Genomic DNA, 12,880 nt, shown 5'->3' with positions numbered 1-12,880 from the left:
CTCCTGCATTTCAGTACAATTTTCCATTGTTATAACCTCTCGATATACCACAGCATCATCCGCAAAAAGCCTCAGTTAACTTCCGATGCCATCCACAAGGTCATTTATGTATACTGTGAATAGCAACGGTCCTACCACACTCCCCTGCGGCACACCTGAAATCACTCTTACTTCGGAAGACTTCTCTCCATTGAGAATGACATGCTGCGTTCTGTTATCTATGAACTCTTCAATCCAATCACACAATTGGTCTGATAGTCCATATGCTCTTACTTTGTGCATTAAACGACTGTGGGAAACTGTATCGAACGCTTTGCGGAAGTCAAGAAACACGGCATCTACCTGTGAACCCGTGTCTATGGCCCTCTGAGCCTCATGGACGAATAGCGCGAGCTGGATTTCACACAATCGTCTTTTCCGAAACCCATGCTGATTCCTACAGAGTAGATTTCTCGTCTCCAGAAAAGTCACTATACTCGAACATAATACGTGTTCCAAAATTCTACAAGTGATAGACGTTAGATATATAGGTCTATAGTTCTGCACATCTGTTCGACCTCCCTTCTTGAAAACGGGGATGACCTTGCCCCTTTTCCAATCCTTTGGAAGGCTACACTCTTCTAGAGACCTACGGCACACCGCTGCAAGAAGGGGGTTACAAATCAATTACTTCAAGGACAGCTGCTTGCCAGACGCCCTGTAGCGTGCATTCCGCTGACCCAAACCACAGTCCTTTGCAACATCAGTGGCGACAAACGAGAGTTCATTGGAGGACAGGGTGGAGGCGTGATGTGTTTTCTGATGAAAGCTGCTGCTGCCTTGGTGCCAGTAATGGCCGTGTGTTCGTCACGAGGAGGGTAGCTGAGGGCCTGCAACCAACCTGTCTGCGTCCTAGACACACTGGACCTAAACCTGGAGCTATAGGCTGAGCTGCGATTTCGTGTGACAGGAGAAGCACTCCCGTAGTTACCCATGCACCTGGACTCCAAATTTGTTCGTCAGTCCGGCGATTCGATCTGTTGTGCTGCTATTCGTGAACAGCATTCCAGGGGTTTTTCCAACAGGATAACGGTCGCCCTAATACCGCAAGCTCTACAGTGTGTCGACATGTGGCCTTGGGCTGCTTGATCATCAGGTCTGTCCCCAATCGAGCACGTGTGGGACATCATCGGATAATTCCAGTGTCATCCACAACCAGCATTAACTGTCCCTGTATTGACCTACCAAGTGCAACAGGCATGGAACTCCACAAATTGACGTTTGGCACTTGTTCAGCACAACGCACGCGCGTTTTAATGTTCTTATGCATTCTGGCCGTTACACCGGTTATTAATACACAAGCTGTTGTATCGACGGACCCAATCAACCAACCAACTCGCGCACGCGCACCCTGACCGTGACATCGCTGGCCACAGTTCCTGCCGCGGCCGTCGGCGTCTCAGACTGCCTCCATACCACCACTGGAACCTTCAAAGTTATTGCCATAACCTTGGCAAAGTTTAGTCATTCATAGTCCAGCACCTCGCCTGTATCTTCAGAGGTAACTTCGTTCAACGATGTATGGCCAGGAACCGTCCAATGCAGCTGCAATATCAGTAGATTGGCAAATACCTATAGTTTCCTTCGCTACCCTCAACATAAATTCCTCACTGAATACTGTTAGGGTATTATGCAAAAGTTTATAATATTTCTCAAATTTGACAAGTGGTGGTGGAAGGTCCATCATAACGCAGAATATTTGGGCTGCTTTTCCTCCCTTCCCAACACACCTCATGGCATAAACAAGGAGAATATAGACCTCTATGTTACAGGAGACGTCACTGTACGTACATCCCGTTACTCTATATACTTTATAACACTAGCTTCTTATACGTCACTCTTTCCTAACAACCTATCCTTAAGTCCAGTCACGGAAAAAGCCAAAGCCACGTATTACACTAGTCTGTCGTGACAAAAACTAATGTTACCCTCCAATTTCCTGTGGCAATCAACAAGTCGTCCACACATATTGTCAATCTAGCACTTAGTTCCCTTCCTAGCACAGAATCTAAAGCCCTAATGAAGACTGGGACGGAAGTATTGAGACCAAAAGGAACAACTCTATATTGGTAACATTTTCCTGCAAGTAGATATGCAGCGTACTTTCGAGATTCTTTATGCAATGGGATTTGCCAATACCCCGTCGTCAGCTCTAAGCTAGTCAAATATCGCACACTGTGGAACTTTTGCAACAGATTGTCTAAATTTTCTGGGCGATCTACTTCTCTTTTTACAATCTTGGCTAGAGTTCGTGCATCGGTTACACTCGCACGCCTCCATCTTTCTTGTTTACAATAATGAGAGGGCTATTATATTCACTATTGCTCCTTTCGAAAACCCCCGTTCAATCATTTTATCGATTTCATCTGCACTGCTTCTCTCTTAGCTAGAGGTATTGGATAAGGTCTCACGAAAAATGGTTCGTGTTCTATTGCTTCAATGCGGTATTGAAAATACTTTACTATCCCTAGTTTACCTGAAAACACTTCCTGATTATCAGTTAGAATGTTAAACAAAACGGTTTCTGTTCTGATGTAAGTTCTTGTATTTCTTCAATAATTTTAAAAGTTTCTGTTGTTGTTATCAATCATTAACCTTCTTGACATGGTATATTGATTGGACAAACCATCATTTCCCGGGTCTAATTCTAATATCAATGAATGAACTTTAGTGTCCCATGAAATTTCGTTGTCCTCAAACCTATTTTCCAAAATGCCAGATTTACTATTAATTTTGACAATCCCGTTCCCTCAGTCAATGAATACTTTTTCTATGCCTAACCAATCAATACCTAAAATCATGCCAGCGTTCGAATCAGACACGACCAGGAAGTCGTGTTCAAATTTTCTTCCATTAATTTCAAATCCTATCAACACTTGTCCTCGAATAGACTTGCTGGATATGCCAGTTGCTCCCACAATTTTTACACCATTTACTGACATCATAACTACCCCAGGTTTATTGGAAATATGTTCAAAGAAAGTTGTGAAATAGCAAAAATTTGGGATCCAGTGTCTAAAAGTACTTGGAATTTAATCCCGTAAATTTCGACTGGGATCATAGTTTGTTTGATTGTTCTACTTTCCGCATTTTCCTATTCCTCCCATAAGAAATCTTGTTCGACCATCAGATCACTCCAAGTTATGTAATTTACTGTCAAATCATGTATATACGAGGGGCTTTTTCGGTTTTTGATTTCTACTTCCCTCACAACTCTCATCAAGTCGCTCCAGAATTCTTTCGGATGCACGTTCTTGTTTGGATCAAATTTCAAAAATTGTCGATGTGTTACATATGCTATTTCAGATGAGTCTATTGCACTGTTAGATAGGAATTACCACTACTGCTGTTGACACACCGTTCTACTTTGGTTAGTCTACTGTCATGTTCACACAACTGTCCATCCACACTGGTACCTAACTGACTAATGTTAGTTTGTATGTTAGTGATTTTATGAGCCACTTGTGCTCCAAATTTTGTACACCTGTCTTTCCCTTCTTTAATTTTACTTTCTAAGGCAGCATTGTTAACCTCACAGTAATTTTCTACACTGTGTACTTATTCATGAATTTTATCCACTTCGGAATTTACATATTCTTTGAATTGTTCGCTACCCTCAGCAACCTGCTTAATCTGGGAAGTTAGTTCACTTTCCACTGTTACCATTGCAGCATTACTTTCTAGCACGACCTGATTGATATCACTCTTAATATTATTTCCAAACAGAGGCAGGTTATTTTTCCACAATTCCCTCAAATTATAAATTTTATTTTCCATTTTGGATTCCATTTCTACAACATCACTGTGTAACTCATTTATATCCAAACCTAGTTTATTCATTTCAGTATCAATGTCAGAAATTATTGAAGCTTTCATTTCTGAACCCATTTGACTCATTTTGGCGTCAATATTTAATCCTATTTTATTTATTTTTTTGTCAATATCAGATCTCAATGACGTTTTAATTTCGGAATATAAACCATTCATTTCATATGCTGGAGAATATTCGCAAACACATCTGAAACACTATCTTTTGGTTCACTGACATTGGTTCCTCTTTCATTTCTTTAACAGTAACAGGTATATATTCAGCATTGGCTTCCACTGCGCTCAGTTCATTATCTACACCATAGTTAGACGACATGGACTCAGGTAAACCACTATCATTATGTTGCGATACATCAAAACTAAAATTCATGGTATCACTTTCGTCCTTTTCCTTATTTAATTCTATCTTCTGCTCCTCATCTACAATTTTCTGCTTACTTTCAGCCATTTCAGACAGATTTTCAGCACACACACACAGTGAAGTAAAACACTACTTAACTTTAACTTTTGTCTTCAGACGTCTCCACCACGGCAAGATGGAACAGCGGGTCCATACAGCAGGCTCAGCAAATTCAAGCCCAGTTTAGGGACCACCGCGTCCGCCATGGCTCCAACCTCCCGTCTGGTTAGTTTACTGCTGTACCGCGGTGCCTGTCGGTCGTCAGTTGTCGGCACATCGTCTGCTACAGTTAGAGTAAATATCTCTGGAGTGAGCATTCACATGCGCAGAACAGATTTTGTGTTGTCAACACACATTGTCGGCCTGGTCACGTGTTCTCGGGATGTCGGGTGTTTGTCCGTATAGCGCCCTGTATATTTCGAATGTCACTACATCGCTAGTACAAACGGATTCTTTTCGTACGTGTCGTGGATTATTTATATATGTTGCGCTACGTAAATTTTAAGGGCAAGTGATACTGCATTCTGCTTCTTTGCGATTGGTGTCACAGTTCAGATGCACTCGATTTTTGGTAGTTTTCGGTATGATACGGCACTTTATAGTATTACAGAGCCTGACGTACATTTTTGCACTGATGGTCTTGCAAAATTACTTGACAGTATGCTAGTACTTTTGCAAGTGTCCGAAAAACACCGAATTTGCCTCACGTTAGTGATTATATCCCTGCTAATTCGTCCTTTTTTTCTGCTATTTCTGCGTATTTATTTTCTCGTTCTTGCGACCTAAAGCACAATTTTTCTTACTGGTGACACTTTCAAGTGTTTATTTAACGCATTTTACGTACTTGCTCCCTGTTTATTAAATAAGTAGTAGAATAAGTAAGAAGGGGGAAAAAAGGCGATTGGAGAATAAATGTACTGTAAAGCAAATAGAGTTGGTCATGTAACAGACAACCCATGTAACACCATTAAGGGAAGTGGAAAGTGACACAAATGAAAGACTTTGGGGACATGTTTACTAATATTTTATGCTTCTTAATCAAATGGTCATTAAAATAAATTGAAGGAAAAATACACCAAAGAAGATGAATGTGTTCTTTGATTATCTACACTATTGTGTTTTTTATTTGATTTGTGCAGAAAATGTATTTAAGCTGAATGCAGAAATTGGTAGTAGGTGCTGTGGAAAATTAAAAATAGTTGGTTTAGCATCTACCTTCAGCCGCACACGTCCAAATTTTTCTCTTTCTAAACATTCCTCTTCAAAGTGTTTTGAACATACTTTGGAATATTTTGTGGGGACAAAATTACACCTCCTTATTTCTGGAGCCATGTCTTTACTCATTGTTCATCCTTTGGGAAACTAAGATATAAATCACACATAATCATTCTCCATGTCCTAGACACACTTAACCTGGTCTCCTACTGTAACTTTATAGTAATCAAAAGGTTTGGACACACATATTATACGAAGATAATTACAGACTCCCACTCTATTGAATTTATATGTCTCCCGTCTTTCAAATCTATATACATAATCGACAAGTCACTGATAAATGCATGGAGGATAGTATTTGCTGAAACAACTAACCATTCCCTTTCCCATTCCACTAGCAAATTTACTAGAGGAAGCGATTGTTTGTGAGCTTTTGTACGAGCCGTAATATATATTATATAGTCATAAAATCGTAGAAAAATAGGTCTACAGAATCAAGCCTTAATTATAATGCGTCTCGAAATGTTTAAACATAGTACCCATGAAAAGTTACGATCCCTCCTTTCGCATATTTTTCTTTGCATCCGTAGCAACAACAGTAATTCACCATCGCTATTACACTATCAACGAAGGGTGAGAACATAGCAAAAACTCTTGATATTATAAACTTCAAAGGGTCAACAGAAAGGTCCGATCTTACTCGTCGGCTTTGACCCGTGACGTAAGCGTGTTGTGGTGTGTGACGTCATTACGGCGCGGAAAACCTAATACATGGTTTGATGTACTCTTGTTTAAAGAACATGTATACGTAATATGAAGCAATTTGATGAACATATTGATCTGTAGCGTAGCCCACTTGAGGTTAGGTTGGGAGTTTTTTTTTTTTGGAATGCGGCCGCGGCAGCGGCCGCCTATGATTCGAAAATATTGATTTGACACTAATGAAGCCTGTGGGGGGATGGGGGGGCACTGCAGACTCCCCCCACCGCATAACGACATATTTAGTTTCTCCCCACCCAAAAACCCCCAATTTCCCACGCTTGTCCCGTTACAGTCATTAGGCTTTTTGTGAAACTTGTGTATTTCAGTGTTTACAATACGTATTCGATGTTTTTATATCCGCCATATTGGAATTGTTGTTTATGGTCGTTTCCGCGGTATTTGTGACGTCATGGGTCAAAGCCGACGGGTAAGATCGGACGCTTCTGTATTTCCACTTCAAACTCTGAGGAAAGCACACACGCACAGCGAAGTCCCGAAAACAAGTGACAATCCTGGTTTAATGTTGGCAACATGCGCAGAACGCAGTGCTCACTCCAGAGATTTTTACTCTATGACTACAGCGCACCGTCAATTGTTCTCGCTGCGTGATACGCTTCACTAATAACTTTGCACTCGAGTTCTTTGTCGATGCGCTCCAACTACAGTTCATTAGCACACGTGTCTCTTGTCCCACAATAGTTCCATTATCGCTCATCTGTGAATATTTCATGAATCCATTTAAACACTGCTGCTTTTTTATAAAGTTCCCACGCACCCGAACTTTACTATTGTTTTTCCCGGCCAATAAAGCACCAATTGCGGCGGGGTGGGGTTAAAAAGTTCAATAGCACTGAGTGAAGCAAGCTGCAAATTAAAATTCACCTATCCCAGAATGGCCTCTGCTCAGTGTCACTTCACTCGGCAATGTAGATACTTACAAGGTTATGTGAAAGCAGCGATGATGAAAGACACCACCTTATATCTACAATTACTGAGGCTGCATAACTCTAGTTATGAAAGAAATTTCTGTACAAATACAGTATTAAAGATTTCATTGGGCGGTAAGAAAATGGATTGACTTCTGTAAAATAATATCCGAAATTTCCACACAAAATTGTTTATTTTGACCTTGATACCCAAAGAAAGGGTACTATCCAGTCCACATTTAAACTATTGGCTATTTCCTTCCAGTTCAAAATTCATACACACATTTCACAAGCACAGCAGCCAGAAATCTGTCCAAACCTGACCCGAATCAAACTACGTTTTCACAGTTATTAACCTCATCACTAACATGAGGTATTACATTCGGTCCTTCTTATGGATTTCTAAAAAAGAAACTCCTCGCCAAAAAATGCTCAGTGGCTGAATACTGAAACATGCCATGCGGGTACTATGAAGGCCAATATTTCACATGCGAATATCTGTCCAACAGATTTAGTCAAAATCTCTGAAATTTTGCCAAGCAGTCCTCAACAACAACTGCTATCGACTTAGCTCACCAATAACTGAAATGCTAAGTAATTCTTCATCTTACACAATATTTTGACTCGCACTAGTAACATGACCGTCCGCGTTTAAAGCTAGCGAGTGACTCCTCCTTCCGGCCTAACTCCCAGTATAACTATCTAGTAACGAGTGGGAACCGTCATGATCATACTAGCGCCAAAACTGGCCTGCACCAATCGTTACACACAGACGCATTTGCATCAATCTGACATACAAATATTAATGTAATGTTTAATAAACGAAAACGAAAAGACAATAATTCTGGAAATATTCTTTAGATACAGATTTTAGTCCAGCTGACTTTCTGGCTGCTCTGTTACAATAGCAATCACACCTAGAGTTACATCATCAACAAAGTGGCCAAATCCCCTAGGATCATTTTCCCATGATAGGCTTGTGTAACTCTTGCAGGTTGCTTAAGACGGTATATAATGCAACATTAAAATTTGAAGAATGTCCCACGTACACACTCTCATTTACTCCCACAACAATGCAGGCACAAATAATAATTTTGTCTGATTTTTATATTACGAAAACGAAAAATAATTAGTTTTAATATGGAAATCTCAATTAATTAATTCTGCACCCTGAAAGTTCTGTTTGTGTTTTTTAAATGATACCAAAAGATAAACTATTATAGTTCCTAACTGAATTTAATTCCCTAAGCGTCGGTTTTCGACTTTTTAAGTAATTTTTTTCTCTCTCCGAAACTATGATAGTTACAATGTTGAAATTTTTATACGTTCTTCTCCTGAGTAACAAAAGGTAGTGTACCGATTTTGAAAATGATTGAATAATATTTAATATCGTTTATTTAGGTTCTTATAGGTGGCGAATGTACGCCTTCAGTAAGACACGGAATAGCTTCCCCATGGATCAAATGGCTCTGAGCACTATGGGACTAGCTTTCCCATTGCACGCAGTGCCAGGTGCACGTGTGTCTCCCAGATAGGCTGCTAAATGTCAGTCCCCGAAGTTACATGCAGGAAGCTATTCTAAAACAAACGTTAGCTCGGAACAACTTGCGAGGCTACAATGTGGAATAGCACGTCATACTCAATTAGGGGGATGGCCATCGTTTTCGAGGTGGTTCAGGTTAAAGGTGTGGGACTTGATTGGCTTTTTCTTGCGGACTCTCGAAGTCTTGCTGGGATTCGGCCTCGATTATGAGTACTTTATTGAATTTAGTTGCTGTTTAGTCGTTTTCGTTTTGTTTTCAGTCGGAAGGCTGGTTTGGTGCAGCTCTCCATGTTACTCTGTCCTGTGCAAGCTTCTTTATCTCAGAATAAATACTGCAGCCTACATCCTTCTATTTTTCTTTTTTTATTAACCACTACAACTGGCGACCGTGACAGGACGTTAGAAAAAAAAGAAAAGGTTGAAAATGTGAGAAGAAATCGTAAGTGAAAATGGTTTTTTTGAAAATCGTGAATGACCGTGAAAAAAGGGAAAGAATGAAAAGCAATTCGGACTTTGTATTACAGAAAATCTATCGGACTTCGTTATTCAGAAAAGCTATTGTTGGGGTGGTCCTTGTGGCGTTTTTGAGCAAAAGTTAAACCAATTTCCACTACAAAAATTTTTGAAAAAGAACAGAGAACAACAAAATGTAACTGACAGGGGGAAATGGCGTAGCTTTGAGTTCATTCTTTACCAGGTTAGCATGTCTTCTTTCGGGCGGCGTCCAGGTCTTCAAAAATCTCCTTCACTTCTGCGTGAAAAAACTGCTCCGAAATCTTGCAATAGTCCAGGAATCACTAATTTATACCAATTAAAATCATGTTGATACTGTATGCAATTTAATTCACTTTGCTACTTCCATCCTCCGAATTTCTTAACAACTTCCACAATGTCTACACATTACAATCAGATCAAGATTAGCCATTAAGTTTTTTTACGTCAGCATCAGATCACGTCTGCCTTAAGCTTCGCCTAACAAGAGACAATTGAAAACGGATAGAAAACAAAAAAGGTTACAATTTTGGTATTTTCTCTGCCGTCGAGCGCTCATACCGCTGCGACGGGATATTTTTATCGGAGCGAACGAGTGTAGCGCGGCGAAATTCAAAGTCCCGCTACAGACTTATTTCATGGACTGTCACAGCAAGACTTCTGGAAGGGCTAATTTGAAGTGGTTGCGACACCTTTGTATTTGCTGCGTTTGAGAGGCCTTCTTCAGCTTCTAGACGACCATTCTCAGCACTGTCATTGGGAAGAGTTGATTTGTGTTGCTTTTCTGTGAATGGGTAATGGCTGGAACAATGTCAGCATCGGAAAAGATGCCAGATTCCAGTGGCTCTGAAACCATTCATTGCATTGCTCAAGGTCGCTGTTCGGCGTGTAAGCTTCGGAGAGCAGAGAACAAACCTAGAACTGAGTCACAGGAGGCTCATTAGCTCGTAGCCGTTTGCACAGTGCTTCATGATAATTGGTTTGCAACGGCTTGAGAATTGCCACATTTAGGGGCTGCAAACGGTGTGCAGTTTGCCTCGGAAGTTGTAAAACACCATGCGACCTTGCAAGTTTATTAGCTTCAAGTTCTTGTAGTCGAGTGTGCCTCAGCAGTTGTAAGACACCATGCGACCTTGCAAGTTTAATAGCTGCGAGATTCTTGGAGTGTGTCGAGTGTCCATTGTAATATTTCTGGCTTATTCAGCCATCATATTAGGCTCCAGGAAGCTATTCCCAGGGCAGTGGAGATACAAGAAGCATAGAGATGACGCAATGTGGGATGAGGTACCGGTGACAGATGTTAGATTCGGTACCATTCCCGTGAGAAAGACCGCCTGCATGATGCTGCTGCTCTGTGATTGGCTGCTGTGTTCGGCGGTAGGGCGCCAAAACGTTAAACGTTAGTTGCTATTATTAATTAAACCTGTCATCCAAATTACTTCATTTTTTAAAATAAACGTCTCTCAACAGCCAGCTATCAATCAGTCATTTCAAAATTATTAAATTCAAAGTATTACTAAAACAAAAGACTGACGATATTACTGGCGATGCACTTCGGTGGCGTTCGGGTCACGCCTTGCTGGCTTGGCGCGCGAAGTGTCTCGGGCAGTCCGGCTCTCCAGTTCTGACCGTTCCAGTAGACAGACATGTTGTCTGTTATAGCAGTATTTGTTTCATGCAGTTTTATTTACTACAGTTCCGACCGTCGCTAGGTACAGACATGTTGTCTGTAATAGTAGTATTTGATTCATGTAATTTTATTCTCCAGTTCTGACGGTTCCAGTAGACAGACATGTTGTCTGTGGCAGGATGTATTTCATGTTATTTTAGCCAGATATAATGACTGTGGAAAGATATGTTCAATACGTTGTGGTCAAGAGTAGTTTCTCGTGTCTATATCAATAAAAACGCGAGTGGCATCCCAAATGAGTTATAGTTTATTCGTAGCAGCAGTTCCTTGCGAAGTTAATTTCAGCCTCAAGAAAAAAAATCCTGTTTTGTGCGCTGGGGACATCATCATCATGAAGACAGCAGGTTACTGAAGTGCACAAGAACTTATGTATTCCACACAGGGCAGTGGAATCAACTAGGCACCTCACGTGTACTGCATGCACAGTACAAATGTGTTCGGTGACACGTCATCTGCAGTAATGCAGAGGAGGTAAAGAAGGGTGAAAGTATTAACACTATCTCACTTTTATTCCTTTTTTCTTGCCGTACCGTCCAACACAAGAAAACTTTTCTCTCTACCGATGGTTTGACATAAGCAATAAAATGCTCCAGCCATTTAAGGAAGAGCTCACTATTAACATAACCAGTGTCTGAAATTTCCACAAGAGCTCCTGGTGGAGCACCAATTTTCAAGGAAGCATGCATCCCAAGCCTCTTAAATATTACCATGGGGGCCACATAATTACCACTAGTAGCACTCGTACAGCAGACAATTGTAGTGTTAGTTCCTCTTTCGGCACTAGAAACACTACGCACTTGATTTTCCCCCTTCTGTGCCAATATCTTAGGAGATTTCTTTTGTACAGTTGAGAAACCCGATTCGTCAACACTAAAAATGGTCAGTGCATTTAGCTTACGCTCGTCTACAATTTTTTCCAGGATATCAAAAAACTTGTTAACATTTTCTTTTTTAAATCTCTAGCCCTAGCAATAGACACGTTTTCAGGCCGTCGTAAAGCTGGTGTCGGATGACGTTTCAAAAAAGCGTACAACCATTTCTTACCAGCCATTTTTTTCTCTCTACTTAATGGATTGTCAAGATTGGGATTAGCCTCAAGTATTTGAAAAGCTAACTTCCTTACGTCAGTTATCGTAAGACAGAATAGGTTCTCTTCGAACTCTAAACTGACATTAACAAGTTTTTCTTCAGCTGAAAGTGGTAATCCTGTTTGTCTCCCACTCACTGCCCCATTGTTTCCACGGTTGACTCCCCGTAGAACTTCACCTCGAATATGTCTTAGAAACGTTATCTTTGGTATTTCATTGTATCTTCAAAATTCGTTCAGTTTTATTTTCCGTTCGTTAAAATCCTCCAGTGCACGTGTCATACTATATGGAGAACATTTCCAGTATTTCTTCCCAGCCAACGTAATGGAAACCTGTAATGAAGAAGGGAAAAAAATAATACCTGTTATGAAACGTCAACTTTCACGATCACCGCAAAATTACTTTTTTGGCTTAGGAATTTTAGACTCCAAAAATGTATTAAAAGATTCAGCCTAAGTGACTTTCATTACTAAGGTTCTTAAATCGCAGCAGTAAAGATTCCTAAATCGCACTGGTGTTATTTAACCAACTCAGCAGTGGTGCGATTTCGCCAATCACGCCATTTTGTGATTTTTTCATGCTGCAAACTAAACAATTAACTGAATGACAATTATAACGATGTCAAAAAGTACTTAAATATATCTTAACTATGTGTGATAGATGTTGTTGTTGTCGTGGTCTTCAGTCCTGAGACTGGTTTGATGCAGCTCTCCATGCTACTCTATCCTGTGCAAGCTTCTTCATCTCCCAGTACCTACTGCAGCCTACATCCTTCCGAATCAGCTTAGTTTATTCATCTCCTGGTCTCCCTCTACGATTTTTACCCTCCATGCTGCCCTCCAGTACTAAATTGGTGATCTCTTGATGCCTCAGAACATGTCCTACCAACCGATCCCT

This window comes from Schistocerca nitens, chromosome 10, assembly GCF_023898315.1.
Source record: "Schistocerca nitens isolate TAMUIC-IGC-003100 chromosome 10, iqSchNite1.1, whole genome shotgun sequence".
NCBI classification, from domain to species: domain Eukaryota; kingdom Metazoa; phylum Arthropoda; class Insecta; order Orthoptera; family Acrididae; genus Schistocerca; species Schistocerca nitens.
Note: the sequence above shows the minus strand (reverse complement) of the source record.